This window comes from Microcebus murinus, chromosome 1 (genome assembly GCF_040939455.1).
Source record: "Microcebus murinus isolate Inina chromosome 1, M.murinus_Inina_mat1.0, whole genome shotgun sequence".
Taxonomy (NCBI): domain Eukaryota; kingdom Metazoa; phylum Chordata; class Mammalia; order Primates; family Cheirogaleidae; genus Microcebus; species Microcebus murinus.
The window spans coordinates 24,003,856-24,029,299 of record NC_134104.1 but is presented as its reverse complement, the minus strand read 5'-3'; positions in this window follow the sequence as shown (position 1 = coordinate 24,029,299).

Here is a 25,444-nt window from a genome sequence, read left to right as displayed (position 1 = left end):
ACAAGGAAGCCATAAACACAATTTAAAGGTAATGGAATTATCTGTATCTATTAGTAGGGTTGTGGCAATGTTCTAAGTAATCTTGCTGTATAGGAAGTATTACTCTGGTGATCATTAGAAAATATGATATGCCACTCATTGTTTAGTGTTTAAATTATACCATTCCCAAATTTATATATACATATATGTATGTGTATTCATGTAATCCCATGTTGGCTTCATTACATAAAGGAGATTTTAATGTGTAAAAATCCTTTGTAGTTTAGCTATTTCATATCTTTCATATGTTTGTCTGTATAATCTTCTTGCCTTTGTTTTTCCTAAAATCCTGTACTGGTTATTTCCCTGAGGATTTTTAGCTGCAGGGTTTCTGGATTAGAGTAATTGATCTATTAATATACTGGTATCTCAAACACAAAGAACTTGTACTAAAGAGTTGAGATTTAGAAATATGAGGTTTGAAGTGGTAATTTATATTGCTTATCAGAAATGATGGACATGCCCACTTTATTCCCCTGAGCATACATTTTGCAATGTAAATCTGTGCTTTAGAGCAAATACTTGAAAGTTAGTCCAAAATAATTTCAAAGATTTTACAAACAAGAGTATACTGTATGTTATTAATCACTGTGAAATCTATTTTACAGTTGCTGGTATTTGTTAGCAAATATTAATATGTGCTTGGTATTACATGAAAATTTATATTAGGTTCAAATTTAACAATCAATTCTGATTATAATTATAAATTTATTCAAATGAGAAAAAAGTAGGCATTCAAAACTAGGTAATATGCAAGAATGTATACATTGATTAAAACTTGGTTTTCATGTTTAGCATAACCATTAACATAACCCTTGAAGATAATGGAATAAAAATAGGGCATAGCATATGCTATATGCTCAATATTATGCTAGAATTTTATACAGAATTTTGAAACAAAATAAGCATTATGTTTTCCTGCTATTTGCTCTTTGAAGTCAGATCTTGACTTTTTAAGCCTTTCCAAATTTTCTGATATCTTTTGATTTATTATTGCTTCAACTCTTACACTTTCTGCCTCAGAAATATGTCCTTAAAATTATTATCAGTCTTTTTGCCTACATAACTAACATTTTCTCTCTCATAACTTTCATATTAATTTTATTTAATAGTCATTTATTCAGAACACTATGTAAATACATGTTACTTGAACAATTAGTAAAAAGTAAAAATATTCAAGGTACCTACAAGTAGGTCCAAAAATGCAATATTATTAGCATCCCTGACTTCTATTACTTTTCCTTGCTGACAATCTTGTCCACCCCCATCATACATATAGCCATTAACACCAAAGAATAGTTTTACTTCCTTTAAAAATATATGTAATCAGCAGGTAGGAGGAGGGAGAGGGATGGGTTTATACATACATAATGAGTGAGATGTGCACCATCTGGGGGATGGTCATGCTGGAGACTCAGACTTGTGCGGGGAGGGGGGGAAGGGCATTTATTGAAACCTTAAAATCTGTACCCCTATAATATGCCGAAATAAAAATTTAAAAAGTGAAAAAATATATATATGTGTAATCAGACTGATACAGTATATACTTCTTTAGCTTTTTTTGATTAAGATTTTATGATGTAAGATTCATTGATAATGTTAGTGTTCATTTTCATTATTTTGTTCCACAGTTTAATATACCAAATATATGCAAACACACACACATTCACTCACACAAATATGCACATATAATCCATTTGAGTCTTGATAGATGCCTTTTGTTGTATATAGAGATGGTTAGACAGGAAGAAAGAGAGGGAAGGAGGGAGGCAGGGAAAGATGGTGGAAGAGAGAGAGGGAGAAAGATAGAGGAGAGCATTTTTTGGGTTATAGGATATGCATAAGTTCAATTTTAATATGCAATAAAAACTCAAATGTGTCCAAATTGCTTCTAAAAATATGTATGCCCAGAACAGTACATATATTTTACAGCTGCATGGCATCCTTAACAAATTTAGCCTTGTCAATCATTTTATTTCATTCATTTGATGAGTATGTAGTGATATCTCACTGTTTTAAATTTATATTTCCTTGATTATTAAAGATATTGGAAAATTTTTCATATATTTGTTTTTTGTCCATTTGGATAGTATATTACGTGATGTGCCTTTCAAAGCTGTTTCCTACTTTTTTATTGTCTTGTATTTTTTTATGATTTTAAAGAATGTGTTATATATTCTGTGTATAGTTTTTTTCTTTGTATAAGCTGAAAATATTCTCCTATTATTTGTTTCTATCTTTTCACTGACTTAATGTTATAGTTGTTTAACATTGGTCTCTATTTTAATGTTAAATTTATCACCATTCAATTTTTACTACTAGAGCTTTCTTGCCTACCACAAGATGATGAAAGTATTTTGCTGATTTTCCTTTTACCTTAAGTTCTATAAATTATATAAAATAATTTTTTTCTATGGTGTGGAAAAGGAGGCAAGATGCATCTTTTTGCATTTGAATAATTGATTGGCCCAATATAATGTATTACAAATCCTTTCTTTCTCTTCGTCATCTCTTCATTTTTGTCAAGTGCCCTGTGTTCAAGTCTATTTCTGAGAACCCTCTCCTGATATATTATTCTAATATTCCTCATTGTGGAAGTACCATACAGTTTCAATTTATTTAACTTTATTATTACCTTTGATATCCAGTAGTGTATTTTTTTCCAACTTTGTTAATCTTCTTCAAGAATTCTTGGTTTATTTGTAATTTTCCTTATTATATAAAATTCAGAACTAGCTTTGAATTATGACAGAAACTACAAGTACTGGGATTTTTATTGAATCTGAATTGAATTACAAATTAACATTAAAATAATTGATATCATATGGGATACAATCTTCCAATACATGAGCATAATGTACTTCTCTATTTCTTTAGGTCTTGTTTAGACTGTCTCAAGTAGTTTTTTATAATTTTTATGTCTCTGTAAAAGTAAAACATATATTTTGTTAGATGTATTCTGAAGTACCAAATGAGCTTAATGTTTTTGTAATGTTTTTGTAAATTTTAAGGTTTCAATAAATGTCCTTTGCCCCCCTCCCCCCTCAAGTCTGAGTCTTCAGCATGACCATCCCCCAGATGGTGCACATCTCACTCATTATGTATGTATATACCCACCCTCCACCCCCTCCTACCTGCTGATTACATATATTTTTAAAGGAAGTAAAACTATTCTTTGGTGTTAATGGCTATATGTATGATGGGGGTGGACAAGATTGTCAGCAAGGAAAAGTAATAGAAGTCAGGGATGCTAATAATATTGCATTTTTGGACCTACTTGTAGGTACCTTGAATATTTTTACTTTTTACTAATTGTTCAAGTAACATGTATAAACCTGACATCCATTTGTATTGCTAAATCTGCTTCTAAAATCCCATAGGTTATTACATTTTTATCAATTTTCTATATATACAATATAATCTATAAATATTGACAGAATTAATTTTTGTTTTAAAATACTTGACGTTTTGCTGTGCTTGTTTTGTCTTTTTTCTTCTCTTATTTAACTTGCTAGGATAGGGGTGGAGAAACTTTTCATGTTGGAATGCTGTATTAATTTAGCTGTAATCAAATAAAGCCACACTCAAGAAATTTCAACTATATATTCTTAAAAGAGAACATTATTTTATAAAAATCTAACTACTATGTAATTAATAATTTCAAAAATGAAAACTATTTGTTAATTTTAAATTTAATTACATTTTTAATGACTTTGTTGTGTCTGCTTTTGGTTGGAAAGCATTTGGATATTTGGTTGCAGCATGAAGCTTCACAGTTTCAGTTGATCCTCTAGATGATTATCAGGTATTTGTCACCTTAGGACATCTTGATTTGGATTAGGTAGGAGAATGTAAATTCACAACAATAAGTGGTTGAAAAGCAAGAAAGCATGGGCATATTGCCAAAGGCATGGATATTCTACTGCATTTTTCCATACTTCAAGTGGATCTTTCTTAGCATCAAACAACGACTTTAAACTGTCATCTACTGAGAGGGCTCAATCAATTCCATCTGTAGTTCTCTAGGTGCCTTGGTGATATCAACTAGGTGAAGCTGAAATGCTAATTTGAGTATGATGTAATGATTCTCAAACTCAGTGAGCCTTTCAGTATATTGTCCAAGGAATAGGTCTACAACAGCTGCATATTCCTCAAATCATTCATATATATCAGTCCACTCATCAATGACCTTTGCTAACTGGACAAAATGTTCATCTGAAATTTCCTTTTGAATAAGTATTTTGAAAAAATATAGCTTTTTTTTCCAAAATGCTTGAACTTTTTTGCCACATGTCATATGTAGACTTAGTTTTACCTTGCAAAAAAAAAAAATTCAAGTTATTTTGGTTTGACATGATATCACACAGAAATGCTACATTCCTATAGAAATCGTCTTTCAATAATTCACACTGCTGATTCTCTTCTTCATAAAATTTTAATATCTGTTCTCCTAGATAAAATTTTGGCTAACACCTGTCCCTGCAACAACCAACACACTTTAGAATGATTTGACCAATCCATACTGAATATCTCATCATTCAATTTTAGCATGTTATAAAACTAATGATGCCATGTTGCATTTACATGAATATAATTAACAATACTTATAACTTATTGCAAAGTGTCACTTAAAATAATAGCTTTAGCACTGAGATTTTGATGATTCAAGATACAATGAAAAGAAATGAGAACATCTGGATCTGTTAACACTTTTTTTTACCTGTGCAATAAAACCCTTATGTTTTCCTATCATGGAAGGTGCACCATCTGTACATACACTCAGTAAATTTACCAAATTCAGTCCATGACATTTATCTCAAAAGTTACTGAAGATATCTATTCCTCATGTTCTGTTTGCAAGAGTATCTAAAACAACTCTTTGTAGCAAAGAAAATCTTCTGTTATGACCCAAATGAAATATAAGACCTGTGCCAAGTCAGTAGTATTAATCTACCCAAAGTGATTGAATAATATATATTTTTCTTTTGAAATATTGTGTGAAGTTGTTCTGTAAAGTTGAAAGCTAATTCATGCTGACAATCAGTTATGGTTCTCCTTGAAAGAGGCAGTTGTTTGTTCTTTGAAACATTATTGGGGTCTAAGCATCCTACAACTTCAATAAATAAATGCATTCGTTCACAATTTCCACCTCACTGAATGACTCCCCTTTTATTCCCTGAGTATATAAACTACTTTATAAGTTGCTTCAGTGGCATTATTTCCAGGTCTTATTGCTGCTTGAAAGAATTGTCTTTGCTTTTGCTTTTCATCTTTTGATTTCTGAAATACAACCTTTTGTGCCTCTTCTTTTAATTTGAAATATTTGTGGTCCTTATGTGTGTTATAATGTTGATTATCATTGAATTTATTTAATGTTATCTGATATTGCAATATCATAGAGCAAACAAATCATGTTATCTTTAGCAGAAAGAGGATACTATTGCAATTCCCAACCTTCATTTAAAAATCTGTTTTCTTCTCTCAGCATTCTCTTTGTCTTCTTTGACATGATTTGCTATTAAGCAGACAGTATTAAAAAATACTATTGACTGTGCAACTATTGATAAATTCCACTTCAAACACAAACATAGTGCACCATCACCAAAAACTGATGATAGACTGGCATACTCAACCCCCACAAACTCTTGCCAACCAGACTCATATGATAGTGGCGCCAGTCAGGCAGGGGAAATAAGAACTAAATACTAATGTTCTAATCGTAACAGTCAATATGGGAGGATTATTTCATTGAAACTTATTTTATTCTTAAATATGTTCATTTGAAAAATTAAATAAAAATGTAAAAGCCAAACAAAAATGTATTAATAAAAATAAAAATATTTGTTCTGTAAAATTTAGATTCAGTCAAAATACTGCACTTTAAAGACCTAGAAGGCCACATGTGGCCGTAAGGCTTAAGGTTCTCCACCCTGTGCTAGGGTCTCTTTTATAATTTCATTATAATTAATGAATAATTAATTTCATTTCATTAATAATTTCATTTCATTAAAATTAATGAAAACAGGCATACTTTTCTAAAGATTCAACATTTCACCATTATGATGTTTGTTGAAGTTTATTTGATTATGCACTTAAGCAGAATAAGGAAATTTCTATTTCTAGTTTTTAACTAAATAAATGTAGATAAATTGGACTACTTGTTTGGTAATGTAGTGAATACATAGTGATAATAAAGAACTGTTTTTAATTTACATTATCATACATTTTTCTCATTTGGATATCCCGTTTTCTGAAATGTCTACTAAATTTTTGCCATTTTTTACATTAAATGGGCTGAATGTTCCTTTATGGGTTTGTTGCACTACATTATGTAATAGCGATAGGAATCTGCTGTTAAGTATATGCATTAAGATACCTCCTCCCTTCTCCATATTCCTTTTCTCCTTTGTCATTTTATGCAGACAAATAGCAGTACTAATTGAGTGTATTCAAGTTTATAAATGTTTCCTGTATGTCCAATGTTTCATTTTCTGTTTCTTATCACTGAAGATAAACTTCTATATTTTAGTTTAAAGTTTTTGCTGTTTTTCTTTTTGAATTTAGATCTTTTATCCATCTGGAAATAATTTTCATATATATTGTGAAGCAGAGTTAAAGATTCTATTTTTTCATGAGCATATATATCATTGACCTATGATCATTAATTATAAAGAACATACCTCTCTTCATAACACTCTGGGTCATATATATCAGGCATATGTTTATTTCTTAGTCTTTTTATATACACTTCACTTACCTCTGTTTCTTGATGCAACTGTAATAAACTGTCAGTCTTCAATTGACTTTTTGATGAGTGTGCATATACATCTTTGTATTAAATATTATATATTTATTATAATTCTTGATATTGGTATCACAGGTCCTCCAGCTTTTAACATTTCAACTAACTTGTTTAATATTTGTGGTAATATTCATATTTTCTATTGTTTTTTGTGTCAATTTAATGTTTTCAACTTATTGGCTTAAAGTTGTTTGTAATATCTATTATTTTTAATATCTATATACTTTCAAATTATATCTCTTTTTATTTATGATATTGGTAATTTGTGCTACTCTCTTTTTCTTGATCAAGTTGTTCACCAATTTGAGTTGTTTTGCATGCCTCTTGTGGCTCATCTCATATCCTGTTAGCCTTACCTCTATTTCTTGAAGCAACTGTGGTAAGCCTCAGTATTCAGTTGACTTGTTGCTGAGTATGTCTACCTCAAGCCAAAACATCACACTTTTCTTCATACTCCCAGTAGTCTCTACAATGCTGAAGTATGGGATTAATGTAGATTATTGACAGATAAAATATTGGGTATATAATCCCCCTAAAGAACTATCCAATATAGGCGAGTGGAAGCCTATTATAAAATGCTGATAATTTTCAGTCTTCTAGTCAACAATTCTGAGAAACATTGTTAAGTATAGACCAGAATTGAAATTTATTTTAATATACTTGTGACCAATGTGATAATATACTCTTGATATTAATTTTCTTACTTTCCTCATTTAATATTTGGTCTCTAATCCCTGCTCCCTTGGATAATCTCCCCAATACACTCTCTTTCACACAAGCTACTGTTTTAAGATTTATTTTGGATGAAATAAAGACTAAGACTTTAGGTTTTTCAAATAATCAATTTTAGACTTTATAAATTTATTGTTCTGGATTTTTACAATTTCCATAATTTCTTCACTTATCTGTATAGGTAGTTTCCTCTTAATTTCTTTCTATTAAATTAGCTGTTTTCATTTTATTTTGAGTTCAATGCTTAGACCACTGCTTGTCAGGTTTTCTTCCTTTCTAATATAGGAATTTAGAGCCACAATCTTCCTAGCAAATTATACTTAAAATAAATACTACCACTTGTGTTTTTTATTATGTCTCATAATTTAAACAACACTTCATAGTTTCCATTAAGATATTTTCTTTGATGTAAGAGAAATTTAGAAATGTCCTATTTAACTTCCAATTTTGATTTTCTAGTTATAATTCGGTTCTTTATTTTACTTTAGTTCTACCATAGTCAGACACCACATGATGTATTATTTAAACCAAATAAAATATACTTTTATGCGTCTTATTACCTCCCACTCAATTTGGGGGGGAAGTATTTCGTTTGCAATTAAATAAGTGTGCGTTTGGCCACTGTTGTTTACATTGTTATATGCATGTCAATTAGTAAAATTTTGTCATGTATATTGTTTCAAGTTTTGTGTTTCATTACTAATTTTTCTTCTAGTTACAAAGTTTTTTTTATGATCTATAACTTATATAGATTTGTCTGTTTCTTCTTTTAATTCTGGAGAATTTTGATTATCTGTATTGACAACTTTTTGAGGTATCATTCACATACAATTAATTGCACATATTTAAAGTGTATATTTGAATTACTTTTGACAAATATTTATGCCCATGAATCTATTACCATATTCAAGATGAAGAACAAACATTAAATATCTATAATGCCGTAAAGAACATATTATAGATATCTATAATCCCCTAAAGATTCTTAGTGCTTCTTTGCAATTAATTTTTTTTACCCCATTTTGTCAGCCCTCATATTATTCTCAGGCAAACAATGATATGTTTTCTGTCAAAACTGATTAATTTGAATGTCCTATACAGATACTTTTAGACTTATGATCTTATGATGGGGTTATGTCCCATGATCAATCAAAAATACCGCTTAAGTAAAAAATGCATTTACTACATCTAAGCTAGTGAATATCCTAGCTTAGCCTAACCTATCTTAAACATTTTGAGAACACTTACATTAGCCTGTATTTGGACAAAATCATCTGGCAACACAGCATACCATAGAGTATCAGTTGTCTGCCCTTGTGATCACATGGCTAAATGAGAGCTGCCACTCACTGCCACTGCCCAGCATTTGAGACAGTATTATATAGTATATTGCTAACTTAGGGAAAAAAATCAAACTTCAAAATTTGAGAGAAGGTTTCTAATGAAAGTAAATCACTTTCACATCATCATAAAGTTGAAAAATCATATGTTGAACCATCATAAATTGGGAAAGGTCTGCAATTTTATATAAATGGACTCATCCAATATGTACAATTTTTTCTGACTTTTTTGATTCAGCATGATTATTTTGATATTCACCTATGTTGACATATGTGCAGATAGATAATTCCTTTTTATTACTGAGTAGTATTCCATTATATGAGTATTCCAAAATTTGTTCATCCATTTACCTGTTGATAAACATCTGAGCTGTTTCTAGTTTTATATTACAAGAAATTTGCTATAAATCTTTGCACAGATTTGTTTTGTCATATTCTCTAATTTCTCTTGGGTAAATACCAAGGAGTTGAATGGAGAGATCATATTGTAAGAATAGGTTTAACTTTTTAAGAAACCATTTACTATTTTACCAAGTGGTTGTAGCATTTTACATTTTACATTTTACATTCCCTATGTATAGTGTATGAGAGTTTCAGGAAGTTCATATCCTCACTTCATAGTAAATATGCAATATGTGGTAGGTTATGCTAGTTTAGAAGAAAAATTGTTGGTCTTCAAATTTATCTACTCTATTTTTGCCTGGCTTATGGAATTCTCTTTGCCTTAAATTCTGCCCTTTCTTTGTCTGCCTGGTACTTCCTAGTTACCTCGCAAGATCAGTCGCTGATCTACCCTAAAATATATTTCACTCCCTTTCTTGTACAATGACTTTGTTCTTCAGGTTCTGAAGTCCCTATGCCATAGTGACATTCTTATATTTTACATTGTCTTACTTGATTAGGGGTTTCAAGCAGGAAGAATCAAATGTTATTTATTCTTTAACCACTTCGGTTCAGCGCTCACCGGCCGTGAAACCTTGCCCACAGCCGGCACTCATAGTCCGCATGATAGCTTGTGCTGTGCATTGACCACGAATTCGTTTTGCTCTTGTGTGATGAGGAAAGCTTTAAAGCACTGAAAGCTTGTTTTACTTTACAGAAAGCTTGACTTGTAATGTAAATCAGAATAGGTAACATATACATATATGTTTTCATTACGTTATTTTTAAATGTTCACAATTTTATTTGGATAAATGGAAGATTAGAAAAGTCATATCACGGCTGTTGGCTAAAGTTGCTGTGCGCATTCATCTGTGGCTATCGACTACAGTCCGCGCTCGTACTGAAGTGGTTAACCTGCCTCAGAGCTCAACACATATTAAGAGCTCAATATATTTTGTGTTGTTATGAAATAGCAAACAGAATTTTACAATTCTCTGCTTTGTTGATTATCTGTAAAAGCTTGTAAATAAACATTTCTACTAAATGTAAAGACACAGGGAATTACCTTGATTACTTCTAAGACTTGAACCATTCAGAGTGCAATTAACAAATAAAACGAGATATCAAGATACTTCTGAGAACATGATTTGATTTAAAATTTAATCATCACTCACTCATGACTGTGATTGGAGTTTAACTTATTAGATACCATCTGCTGCCTAAACATCTAGGGAATATTTTTAAGGAATATCTTTCTAGAGGAAATGATAATCTTGTGCCAACTTGTTTATCACTTATCTCGTTGCTGGCATTTAAACCTTGTAACAACAAAAATTATAGTGGAGTGCATAAGGCAATAAATGAAAACCAAATATGATAAGAGCACAATGAAAATGTAAATGACTTTTTCCCCCAGATTCATTACTTCTAGTATCATAATGAGCTATGTAAATGTGAGGCTAGGTTAAAAGGCAATAGTGGAGTGATTCAGAATACAAGCTTCATTCAGACAAGTGCTAGTTTGAGTATTGGCTGTATCTTTAAATGCCATTGTGACCTTGCATAATTGAGAAACCACTGTAACCTCTATTTTCCGGATCATAAATAGTGAATAACAATATCGTAAATTGTGGTATGTACATACTTAATTATTTTATTCATGATCCACACAATTTGGGTGAGATGGTCATTTAGGACTAAAGGGGTCCAAAATATATCACCCCACAATATACCACTTTGGTATAAAGATTATTTTGAGCCAAAGGCAATTAAAAGTCAGCATATAGAAAAAGAGTTCTCTGCCCTCCTGGCAGGGCAAAATTTCTCTTTTTGAGGGTGGCAAAAATCTCCCTTGGGAATTTATCTCCCTCTCTTACACCAGGAAGAGGACAGCACCTCTAATCATGAGACATGGAGAGTTGGCATCAAGATTAGTCTGCATAAGAAAACCTTACTAAAATAACCCTTATCTTCCATTACTTTCCTCCATATATTTCCCAGTCTATTCCCTAGAATTTATTGTCCCTTGAATCTCAAACCCGCTTTCCATTATTAAAATGGTATATAAACTCCAAGTTTAAACGCTTCTATGCGTTTTACTTCCTTTCTGTAAATACCTGTGCGTGTAAATATTAATACAAAATTATATGCATTTTCTCCTGCTAATCTGTATTTGTTAGTTTAATTTGCAGGCTCACAACCATAAACCCAAGAGTTTAGAGGAAAATCTTTCTTTTCCTACAGTTCCCTTATATGTTAGACATTTTTACTTTAATAAAATAATTGAAGGTGTATGTATTCTAAGAATGAGATGCTTTGTAAAGTCTATCTACCAAAGTTAAGAGAGAAAAAGTTTAAAAAACTAATTCTTCAAGCGTTACCTGGTTCACAAATGTTTCTAATTACTAGGAGTATTCATTTTCGCATGCTATATAAATCCTAATAGTTTTGTTATATAGCAGCCATGCTATGCTCAATAAATATACTAATATTTGCAATGCCCCTGTGTTCTCGTTTAACTAGTAATCCATTTTAAAGCTCTTGTATTAGTTTCCTAAGGCTGCCATATATTACTACAAACTTAGTGGCTTAAAACAATGGAAATTTATTATCTCACAGTTTGGAAGCCAGAAGTCCAAAACAAGTCATTGATAAGCATGCACTGTCACTTGGAGGCTGTAGGAAGAATTCCTTTCCTTGCTTTTCCCAACTTCAAGTGACTCCGGCCATTCTTTGGCTTGTAGCTGCATAATACCAATCTCTAACTCTGTCTTCACATGGCCTTGTCCTCTGTGTCTGTATCTCTGTCTGTCTTTTTGTGTATTTTATGGATACTTGGATTTAGTGAATGATGCAGGATTTAATTCCATCTGCAAAACCCTCTTTTTTCCAAATTAGATCACATTCACAGATTCTGAAGATTAGAATACGAACATATCTTTTAGGAGACTACGTTTAACCCACTACAACAGTAATCAGTCATACAACTTGCTATCAAATAGTTTCTTAGTTGTTATTTTATAGATATATTAATGTTTCAAAATATATTTTTTCTTTTTCTCTTATATTCCATCATGATCATTTCTAACAACAGGCACTAAAATCTTTATATATATTGTAATAAAACTACTAATACTCCTCGCTGCTATATATTTAATACATCAGGCAACAAGCTAAACCTCACACCCATAATTATGCTAGATCTTTACCAGAAATTAGGATTATACCCATTTTACATATGCAGGAACTTTAAAATGCTAAGATATTTTGAAAGATATGGAGACTAATTCAAGGTTAGTAAACACCAGAATTAAAATCTGGAGCCATGTCTCTCTGTTTACAAAGTGTTCTTAGCCTCTGTGCTATATGCTCATATTCCTGTTTTGTACATTATCTTAAATCATCTTGAGAGAGTCAGGATTTTCTTTTTTTTTTTTCCTCTAGTGTTGGTTCAGAAATTTGCTGTTTCTTTGCCTTATGTTCTCTACATTGCTCTTTGGTGTATTTTACCTCTGTATCTTGCCATGAAATGAATTTCTTATCTATTTAGGAAAAATCCAACTATACCTTTTACTTTTTGAACCTTATATTCTGCCATGACTCTATTCCGTGCTGGGTCCTGTTTCCTGGGCTTTATTTATCACTGACTATGGCAGGTTTCTCTATATCTTTGTTCTATTCTTGTGGCTTTTTACAGTTCCCAAACTTCTTAAACTCTAGGAAAAGCTTCAAATCTTATTTCTAAAGCAGGGGTCTCTGAACACTTCTGATACTTTACCGCTATCTGAAAAACAAGTTTTAGCTGATGACTCTATGTTTGATTGGGTGTGTGTGTACGTACATGTACAATATACTACTATTCTATGAACATTATAAGATATGCAGAAAATAAAAATTATAAAATTTAAAATAAACTGAAAATAAATATGTAGACATGTGTTAGTATTTTCTCACTCATCCTAACAGATGGACTCATGCAACTTCAGTAATTTTTACTTTGAGGTCCAGTGGTCAAAGGAACACAACTATTATATTTACTATATGGCCACATGTGACTTTGTTCTCTTTGACTGCCTTTGTTACACCAAATAGTAGCTGCATTGGCTAATCCTCAGCCTGACTGTACTATCTTCTAAACTTTGAATATCAGAACCACTTTGATTTTTGTCTATGCTATTCCATAGAAGAAGTTTTACATCGTATCTGTCCTGTAATATGGGGAGTATGAAGCAATTTTCAGAATACTGTTACTGAGATATTCTTCATTTCCCAAACCCATGAGAAACAAAGGATGCCTTTAAGATCTTTTTTCTTCAAAGTTTTTTTTCCAAAGGTTATAGAACAAGAGTTGAAGCTCCTATTTAACATGAAGCTACAGAAACTCATTATCACTCAGCTCCTGGTAAAACTGGTAGAAAAAGTTTTATAATCATTTTATGTAACTTTTTTAGGTCCCTTGGCTTTGTAACCAAATGGCTGTTGCCTCTTCCTGGATAGCTCATATGAACTCACAACATATATAAGCTTTTGTTTTAACTAACCACTATGAGAAGTTTCATTTGAATTTTTACTTTAGATGAAAGCATTTTCTAATGTGTCCTTTAACATTGATTTGGTAAAAAATATGACCCTCTGTAAATTGTTTAGAACTAATCTTAATACTAAATCAAATAAGCAAAGACAATTAAAGGTGAAGAAAAGTCACTGTTCAGTAGCTATTGATCTAACCAAATCCTGTTTTCCATATTAAATATAGAGATCTTTAGATCTTTCTGTAATAACATTTACAATGATTGGAGAACTGAAAGTGATTATTTCAATAATTTTGATGATAGTATTTTTGGAACCTATGAAAATAACATGGCACATTGAGAGCCATTTCCATAGCCTCCATTCACTTATCTTTCAATATGGTAATTGAAAAAAAATGTGAAGAAAATCTTTAGAATAAAATCATCATTAATTAGTATATGGTAAGTTTTTCTGCATTTTAAAATTTGTTGCTGTAACAATTTCTGTGCTTTCTTACTGTTGGTTTACAATAGCCATGGGTCCAACTGTGGAAATCATTTCTTCTCCCAATTCTCCCACTCCCCCAGTCTCCCAAAACTCTTAACAGTGTGATGCAGACATTTTCATGATTTCTATTTAGAATACAGAGCACATTTAGTGGCCCCAAGCAAAATGTTCTAAAATATAATTTCACATAGTTTGAAATGATGACATCTGGGTTTTAGTCCTAATTCTGGTATTTGCCAGCTACTAAAGGAAGGATGTGCTGCTTTTTTCCTTGGTGTCTCTATTTCTTTATTGGCACAATAATGGTTTAGACTGTTTAATAGCCATTAGGCACTTTTTACCTTTGTTCATCTATGTTGAGGTAAGAAGGTCCCAGGTCGTATATATTTCTTCAGATATTTATATACATGTATTATTACAGATAATTTAAAAAGTGAGTAACTACACTTATCTGGCCAGGAGAGTGTTTTATAAAATAGATACAAATACATCAAACTGTCCCTTTATATTTTATGCTACATGAATTGATCTGCCTATACAATTATTCATAGAAATATGATTTACTTACACAGAATCAACTACAGACTTGAACATATTTTTGCTCACTTCTTGAATTTAAGATTACTGTATCAGACACTTCTTGGTTTGTATATTTTGTCATCACTGAATAAACATCATTTATGTTTATGTCTTGAGTAGTTTATATCAAAATTTTTATATGCCAAGTTTCTTGACAGTATTTCTAACATTTCATAATTCAGTGGTAGATACAGTCACTATCACAGTATAGATAGAGCTCAGTATCACATTAATCACAACATGATATTTCCTATGACTACATTGTTATTCTTTTACTTAAATCAGATTTAAATATTTTTATAAAGAGTTATATTTTTCCAGACATAAGATTTCAAGAACTACAGAATATAAATTAATATCACCAGTTACAAAGTAACTTTGCCAACTACTTATATCTAACTTTGTAAGTGTGGTATCTTTAAAAATTCTATTTACTTATCTATCTATCTACCGATCTATCTATCACTTTCTAATGAAAAGAAATTGAGGCCAGTGCGGTGGTTCATTCCTATAATCCTATCATGCTGGAAGGCTGAGGCGGGAGGATTGCTTGAGGTCAGGAGTTTGAGACCAGACTGAGAAAAAGCAAGACTCCATCTCTACAGAAAATAGAAAACTTAGCCAGGCATGGTGGTCTGTACCTGTAGTCCCAGTTACCCAGGAGGCTCAGACAGGAGGATGGCTTCAGCCCAGGAGTTTAATTTCACAGTGAGCTTTGATGATGCCACTGGACTGTAGCCAGGTCGACAGAGCAAGACTCTGTCTAAAAAAAAAAAAAGGCTGGAAGTTGAAATAGCTCCTATTCCTACAGATAGCTTTAATCAGAGTAATTTAAAAGAGGTTTTACAGAATATAATTACTTTAGTCTTTATATTATTAAATTCTAGTGGAAAAAATATTTTATAACATCCTTTAAAAGTTATGGTTTTAACTTATACCAAGAATTGTGTTTTCACCTTTCCTATTTTTTCAACCAGAGCAGTTATATTCCCACTTTTTACAATTAAATGGCTTTGCTAAATTTAGGACTTTTCAATACAGTGAGCACTGTATCTCAAGCTAAAACAAAACGAAATAAATAATATTTTTCTGGAGTACATTTAAGCCAAAGATATTTTATATTTTATTACAACTAAATATCTGATTAAGAGCTAACCTCAAAAATTCCTTCTCATCAAGGAAAATGTTGGTATGCCTTTTAAAATAAATATTAGTCCTATCACTAACTGGGTGATGAAAGACATTTAATTCTAAACAATGTCCTTGTAATCTCCTGGAAAAAAAATTGAATTATATCAATTGTTCTAAAATCTAATATTTTAGATTTTTAGACTTTTTACTATGTGCCAGGCATTATTTTGAGCAAAACGATGTATTAGTAACTTACTGAATGCTCACAGGAACCCTATGAGGCAGCCAGTTTTTATGACACAGTTGAGGAAATTGAAGTTTTGAGGTATTATATAACATGTCCCAGACCTCATCACTGGTAAAACTCATGATGAATCCTACAAGACTCATGCATTTGAACACACATGCTACACTGCCTCATAAACCAAAGACTGAAAATCCTTAAAGCCTCTTTCTAGCTCTAAAGTTGAAAATAAAAAATGGAGCTCAATCATATATAAGAATTTATTGCTTCAGATACTTCAAACCTTTGTCTATTAGCAATTTTAACCTGTATTAGGAATCATTGAACTATGGCCCATAGGCAAAATCTGACTTACCACTTGTTTTTGTATGATCCATACACTAAGAATGGTTGTTACATTTTTCAGTGACTGGGAAAAAATCAAAACAAAAATTATATTTCTTGATATATGGAAATTATCTAAAATGCAAAGTTCTGTGTCCATAAATAATGTTTTATGAAAACATAGCCATGTCTCTTCATTTCCCTGTTGTCTATGGCTCTTTTTATGGGACAATGCCAAGTTGAGTAGATGCAATGGAGATATTTGGTGTGCAAGGCTGAAAATATTTACTGGCTTCTCCTGCAAGAAAAGTTGTTTATACTGAGTCAGTTATACTAATATAAAATTTTAACTAATATTAATTTTATACATATGTAAAATTATTTTCAAAGAACCCTGAGGATATAAATTATAAGACAAATATCTAGGCAATGAATTATGCCACAAAGTTAGCAAATAATGAAAAAAGTGAGAACAATTATGAACTAATATATGAGTATTGATTTTATATGCAACAGTATTTCAAAGAAAGGTTTAGATCAATGTGGGAATATGTAAGGAAAATTGTATGCAGAGGGAATGATTGTATGTTAAGACTGGGCATCTTTTGAATAGAGGTAGAAAGGAATAGACTTTTAGGTTATAACAAGAAACTAATTAAAAGGCCAAAAGGTAATGACTAGCTTATAAGAAGACATAGATGGAGAGTTGGGCTCTGGTGAAGACTATGTATGGCATGGTCAAGTAAACTTGTCCATGTGGTTCTGGTTCCTCTGCTCCCCAAAATAAAACTTTTTAAAACTTTCAGACTACTTTTTCATGTGCCATAAGGTCTCAACAATTTAAATTTTGTGGTTTAAGAAACATCTTAAACACACACACACACACACACACACATACAGACATAAATATAAGACTCTGCCTTATGTAATCTCACAAACAAATAGCTAATGCTGTTGAAACCGTTCTGTCATCATGGATACATTTGTCTATATATATATATATATATATATATATATATATATATATATATATATAGTGACCTTTCCTGAGACTTCAACATTGCTGGGTCAACCTGTTGCATGTTTCTGGAAAGTTCTCTATCCTGTTAGCCTCAGCAACTATTTCACAACTTCTGTGTTCCTAAAGCTTATAATTTTAATTTTTATCTTCATATTTACCATATTATTTTGCTTTGATTTTTATAGGAAAATGAAATCTATCAGGCAAGAATTCAAGAAATTCCTCTGCCTCCACTCATACATTTACCTGTTCCAACACCCTCAGCATGCCTCCTTCATGTAAATGTCAGAGAAAATCATCCCTCTTTTCTAAATGCAACCCACTTGACTTGAGATCCCACCTCCGCCCTCTCCCTGAAAATTTAGTTCCAATTCATGTACTTCAATCTACTTACTGGCATCTTTCTCTCAGCATGCAAACACATACACCAAAATGTTCCACAGTCACTGACATTTCAAAAGGATCAGACTTAGAAGTTTCCTTATTCTGCATACTCTATCTGGGCAATTTTATTAATGCTTGTGTCTTAGTCTTTAATTTATTGGATGTTTTCCCCAAATCTCCTTTATTGTTATATATCCTCACTTAGACTTCAAAAACATTAAAGTCTATACATTTAAAGCTTAATCTAATTGCCTAATTCTTCCAATTTGTATATACCTTCTGCTATAGTTTGAATGTGTTCCTCTAAATTCATGTGTTGGAAACTTAATCTCCGATGTAACAGTGTTGGCAGTTGGGATCTGATGGGAGATGTTTAGTTCATGAGGCCTCTGCCTTCATGAATAGATTAACACTGCTATTAAAAGGACTTGAGGCAGTGAGTTGGTTCCTTTCCACCTTTCTGCCATATAAAAACCCTCACCTGATGCCAGTGCCTTGATCTTAAACTTCACAGCTTCCAAATTATGAGTAATATGGTGAGGCACAGTGGCTCACACCTGTAATCCTAGCACTCTGGGAGGCCGAGATGGGCAGATTGCTCAAGGTCAGGAGTTCAAAACCAGCCTGAGCAAGAGAAAGACCCCATCTCTACTAAAAATAGAAATAAATTAATTGGTCAACTAAAACTATATAGAAAAAATTAGCCGGGCATTGTAGCACATGCCTGTAGTCCCAACTACTCAGGAGGCTGAGGCAGTAGGATCACTTGAGCCCAGGAGTTTGAGGCCGGCACTCTAGCCCAGGCAACAGAGTGAGACTGTCTCAATCAATCAATCAATCAATAAATAAATAAATAAATTTCTATTCTTTATAAATTACCCAATATGTGATATTTTGCTATAACAGCACAAAACAGGGTAAGACAACCTTTTAGTCCTTATTTCAGGAATGAAAGTAACATCTCTCCTATTTCAAAAATTAAGGAATCTTTATTTTTCCTTAAATTCTCAGTTCTAAGATTCCACATTAATATTTCAAATGTTTTGCTGCTTCGTATCCCCTGTAACTATCTGTTCTTAATGCTCTAATTTCTCTTTTCCTAAATGATACTCTCATCTTTTCTCAACTGAATTTTCCACTGCTTCTAGATTTTCCATCAGACACATGCTTGCCCAACATCACGTGGTCTGCTATTTCTGCCACATTAAGCTCTCAAATCCAAGAATATGGTTATGGAATCAACAAGTTTATGGAATTCCTCTACTGATTCCAATAATTTTCTTTGGTATGTGGGATGACAATTTAAAACCTGCACATGATTTGCAAGCCCCTCATGGACTGCATTTGTGTCTTCTCTCCTTCTCTCCTTTCCTCAGAGTTTATGCTTTATCCCTGGCAATGCCATGCATTCTCCCAGCTCTATTCAATTATTTTTACCTTCCTGGGACATCCCCCATTTGCTGGTTTGCCTGAAACACTTGCATTCATCTTCTGTTTTGACTTCAAACCCAATATCTTCTGTTGAGACCATTCTGATTTCTCCAGGTAAACCTGGAAACAATTACATCAATATTCCATGTTTGTTAAAAGTATGCATGGCATATAGCATTCATGTTAATTTTTCATTTGCATTTTTTGCGTGTCTATTTCTCGCTAGAGGCAAGCTCTTGAAACTAGTATAGAAAGTATGTTTTTCCCTCTTATATGACAATATAGATTTTAGTGCTAGCATTCAGCTTTTAATATAGTAAAAAGAACTAGATTATCATGATAGATAATAATAAATCTGTATTGTATTGATGAAGCTGAATCTCGAGATCCATGTAGGTTGCTTCCAGAGTGTATATGCTTAATATTGAGGTATATCCTCTGAGTCCAAGGATTAATTCACATATTAGTTTTAAGTGCATTAAATCCCCAGTTTTGTTACTGAATAATCTTCAAAAATACAAATCTATTTGTTTCTCTACTTGAATTTTTAGTGCTAACCAGTTTTAAGATGTAATAAATGTGGGCTTTTGGCAGTATGTATGCAAGACACATAGGGATTTTACTGGACAGCATAATTGGTCATTACAAAGGCTGAATAGGATCTTATTCTGTGACAACAGAAGAAGTATGACATTCATATTATGAGAGGCAATTGTCTACATTCAGTTGCTGTTGATTAGATTCCACATACAGAACTGTTCTCAGGAATGGATTTAATAGGCTTAAAAACATCTAGACTACTTGGGATGATTCCAAAGTAAGAGAATGTTTATTGGGAAAGAGTTTTAAATAGATCAAATCTGCGATGAAAACAAAAGATACTGGAATATTGACTCAAGTGAAGAAAAGCTGATTTCTAAATATTTGAAGAACTTTCATGTGGAAAAAGAAGTGCATTTTTATTTGATTTTTATGACCCTATGGGTTAGAAGTAGGCCCAGTGGTTAAAGCAAGGGTGTCCTGAAATGAAATGATTGCCTGAAGATTCACTGACTTCATCATAGCTGGAAGTGATCAGGCATGTCTCAGATAGATGTTTAGTGTGGATGGTGTGGAGTTTAGTTATTAGAAGAATGGTTGGACTAGAAATTTATGGTCAACCCCAGTCCTATTTCTCTATGACATTAAGATCGTATTGCTATTGACTTATGAAACTTTCAAATTTCTTAAGTATTATATTTATACTTCATTTTTAATTATGTGCTTTAAAACAGAATTTGGAGGAGTTTCCTGCTTAAAAACGTGAAGTGTTTCTTTCTTTCAGTATAGATACTTTGATATGTGTGATGCATTGCCATGACATGTAACATCACATCCACATTTTAATGTCAAAACTTGATCTATTGCAAAGCCAAGTGAATTGTTATTCAGAGAAATGGAAAATGTATTTAAAAGTGTCCCCATAAATCTGTTTCCAGATTGCAGTTTACACCAGACTGTAAGCATTTAGAATGATGGAAAGTAAACATCATAAAATGATCCAAAATTATATGGAATCTATCAGAAGAATGCTTCATAGTATAATGTGCAATGGACATCCTTTTATAGCACTATCAATTTTGTGCTGAGTTTTAACATAAAAATACTTTTTTGGCAATAAAAATAAATAAATAAATAAATAGATAATTTTTCAGAGGGAATAACATTTAAAAATAAGAAATGACAAAACAATTTTCAAAATCAGAAGATAATTTGGAAAAAATGGAAGAAATCCATAAAATGAAATGAATGTCATCTTATAGCATGAAAGCTGCTTCAAATTAGTTTATTTTTTTTAAAGTTCTCCCAGATGCAACTTTTAATTAGAACTAATTTTATTGAAATTGAAACCAATTAAAATTCCTTTGAACACTTGCATAGGGTAACTGCTATTAGTTACACTGTGTGGAATTCTATACTTTGAATTCTCTTCGCCTGACTCAGACTAATAGAATTTCAAATAAAAGTATAATGTATATAACAGGGGAGGATATTATGCTTCAAAGTAGTACTATGTGTGAACTACAGAACATTTTTATATTAACAAAATAAAATATTTAATTTAAACCCAGTAAAGCTTAAATGTACTAAAGTGTGTTTGCTTCATTATAATGAACTAAATTGCAACTTCAAACTGGACACTGCTGTATCCTCTGTGCCCTAAGAATTTTATTCTATTTTTTAAAATGTAAATATAAGTTGATAAGAGCTCTTCTCTACTATTTTGGTAAGATATTTGGCTAACCCTGCGAAATAGGCGTCTTTTGTTTAGTGACTGAATCCCCATTGGGTCTCTGACTTTCTAGTCATCAGTGCTTACATAGTGCCTTCATGTATTTTGCATTGAATACTAAACATGTAATATTTCAGAGGCAACAATACAATTCTGGATGATAGAACCATTTAATTTTTTAAAACAAAACAATAAATAAATTGAAACCCCATTAACTAGGTGCATAATCATCCCTTAGGTATAGAGTATAAATGAAATGAAGAGCTTTTCAGTAGCTCTTGAATAAGAGGATTTAATATCACATGAATAACCACTTCCTCTTCCACAGGCATGAAAGCCATTATGACTACAGAATCCTTTTCAAGGTACTGTGTTGGTAATCTCTATTAATTTATTGCAGTTAATCCAAAAGATAAAGTCTATTACCTATTTTGACTTTAAGAATTGAAGGTTCGATGCAGGTGAAAAGAGTAGATAAGAAAAGTTGGAAATAAGAGTTCTCAGGAGATAAAAATCACTATTGTTGAACTTTTATCTTGTTTTAAAATGAATTGTCTTATTTTTCAATTATAATAGACTTAACTTAAGGCAAAAATATTGGGACAGAGAAATCAGGAAGTGTCTTATTAGTGGAAGTGATTTGATGCTCATAAAAACTTTGTGATGAACACAAAGAACAGCTCACTTGTAGCTCAATAAGTGGAATAATAGCAATCTGTGAGTCCCCATATTATTTCAATATCACATCACAATAGAAATATAAGAAAAGTTTATACTAGGAAGAAGACATATGTTAGGCAATATAAGGTCCTTCAGAATAGTGAATATTTGATGTAAATAAAATACTAAATAAGAGAAAAATCTTTTTATAACTAGACCTTACATCCACTTCAGAAAATAAGTGTAAAATAAACAATATTGCTTTCTTCCCTTAAAATTATTTTGTGTTTAATATAATTTATTAAGATTTAGAGGAAACTTTTCATATATACATATTAAAGTATAGTTATGATAAAAATTGAAAGAAAAATATAAGCTGGAACCTTCAAAGGGACTGAAATACATTAAGTTGTATCTACTTTTCTTCTTCCCTCCTAAGAGCATTGAATATCTAAATGTATATGGTCTTTGCTTTTACTCCAGTGTTTCTGGTAATTTACAGCTGAGAAGCTGACATTTTTAGTGATAATATTTGTGAACACAACTTGGTAAAATTCAATCCTTGGAAATACACTTCAGAGAAATCCCATTGGTCTTAAAATAAGATTATTGAACTGTAAATTATACATTATACATATATACTTATATTTGGTTATATGAAATAAACTATGTAGGAGTATATATTTTTAAAATGGTAATTAAAAGAGTCTATACAATTTTTTTGTTATTAGAATGTAATAAAATACTTTCTAAATGATATAGTTAGTTAATTCTGTGAACTAAAAAAAAACAAACATGGATTTTTAAGTTATGTCCAGTGTATGGAAAGTATGGAAATGACCAATTTCAAATGTCTCCTTGGCATAATAAATTTAATTCATTTGATGAAAACTTTAAACTAAAGTAATTCTATGGGGTCCCATACACTCTCTAAAGATGCTCCTCACTCACCTATAAAATATAGTTGCCTTTAGAAAAAAGCTCTCTAATATACTTAGCTACTGTCACCACTCACTAGAGATTACAGCCAAAAAATGAGGGTCTCTTTTAAGTGTTTCTATCCAGAGTCCACTTACAATTTTAAAATTTTGTGTAACATCATAAAACAGTCAATGGATAATCAAAACATCATATACACAAAGCTTATTTGTCTATGACAAAAATATGTTTTTACTATAGACAGCAAATAGTTTCACAGTTAGTATTTCACCCAAGATCATGGGGAAGCATCCTGCTTACAAATTAAGACATCTAGGTAGCATTCACTACCAGACTTTTATGGGCTCTATTGAAATACAATTAACATACAATAAATGGCATGTATTTAAAGTGTCAATATGAATATATTTGACAGATATCAGCACTATGATAATTAATATATCATATTCATCACCTGCAAAATTTTCCTTGTACCACTAAGTATTCCCTTCTTCCTATCTCCAGTCCATGCCACCCTTGACCCCAGGCAATCATTGCTCAGTTTTCTATAACTATAGATTAGGTTAAATTTTCTAGAATTTTGCATAAATGTAATCAAACAGCATGTACTTTTTCTGTCTAGCTTCTTTCATTCATTATAATTATTTGAGATCCATGCATGTTGTACGTTATAATAGTTCAAAATTTTTTTGAAGTATAGCATTTCATTGCATAAATATATCGGAGTATGTTTATCTGTTCATTTGTTGGTGGACATTTTGTTGTTTCCATTTAGAGTTATTACAAATAATGTTGCTATGAATATCGATGTACAAGTCTTTGTATAGCATGTGTTTTTATATACTCTGGGTAAATGTTGAGGAGAGGAATGATTGATCATGGAGTAGATATATATTTAACTTTTAAAGAACCTGCCAAAATGTTTTCCAAAAGGTTTTTTCAACTTACAACCCATCAGCAGTGTAAGAAAGTTAGTTTCTCTCTATCTTCAACACTGTGTAGGATCAACTATTTTAATTTTCATCATTCTAATTGGTGTGTATTTGTGTCTCATTGTGGCACAAATTGGCATTTCCATTTAAAATTTTTTGATATATTTTGTCCATAGGTTTGGTTGTTTCAGGCAGAAATATGGTCCAGTTCCCTCCACCTTATCCAGAAATGGGAGTCCCCAATAGTAAAGAATTTTAAAGGAAAAAAAAAAAGAAAGAAAAGAAAAAAAGAATGAAAGAAAAAGATAAAAAAGAAAGGTAACATGAGATGATAACATTCTTTGATATTAGTTGATACTATTCTTGAATTAAAAACTAAATTACAAATGACTAAGATCATAAACCCAATAAATAATCATATTTATAGTAATAGCTCCAACTAATAATAACTCCAAAATCTATTAACCTTTGTTTTACATGAGAGAGGTGATACTATGTGTATTGATTGTTATACTCTCCTGAATCTTGGTATTTTAGGGCATAAGTGTAGTCTTTTCAACCTTGGTTGTATTTTCTTCTCTACCATCTCAATGATATATACTTCTTGGAGTCACTACAGTTATAATGTAATCAGACTTTGTGCTTGGAGGCACCAAAAATTAAACTTTAAGTTCCAAGACACCAGACACTCTGTTCTGTTCATGGTTATATGCCTATTACTTAGAATGTTTCCCGTGACACACAAATAGTACATGAATGATTAAATAGTAGTGAAAGAATACATGAAATAGAGAGTCTAATAGTGTTTATAAAATAGTTTAATTAACTTATAATTAATATTTATTATAATTGGTAATATTTTTAAAAATTTATAAGGTGCATTATTTTATTGAACATATGTATTAATCCATATCCAGTTAGGTATGTTTGCATTATAGAAATTATCTTTTATCACAGGAAAGTAGTAGATTGTATAATAATATACTGATACTACAATAGAAAGTACTTTGGGTAATCACTATGACTTCAACTTTCTTTGTAAGTACCTCCAAAGTCCATGGTAATAACAGCTTCAGAATCATAAAACATGGTTCAACTTAGTCATCATGAAACAATGTTTTTCTTTTTAATTCCTTTCATAAACATAATTATTAACAAAATTTCTTTTGGAATTAAACAGCCTACATTTCATTTTAAGTATCCTCACAAGTTTT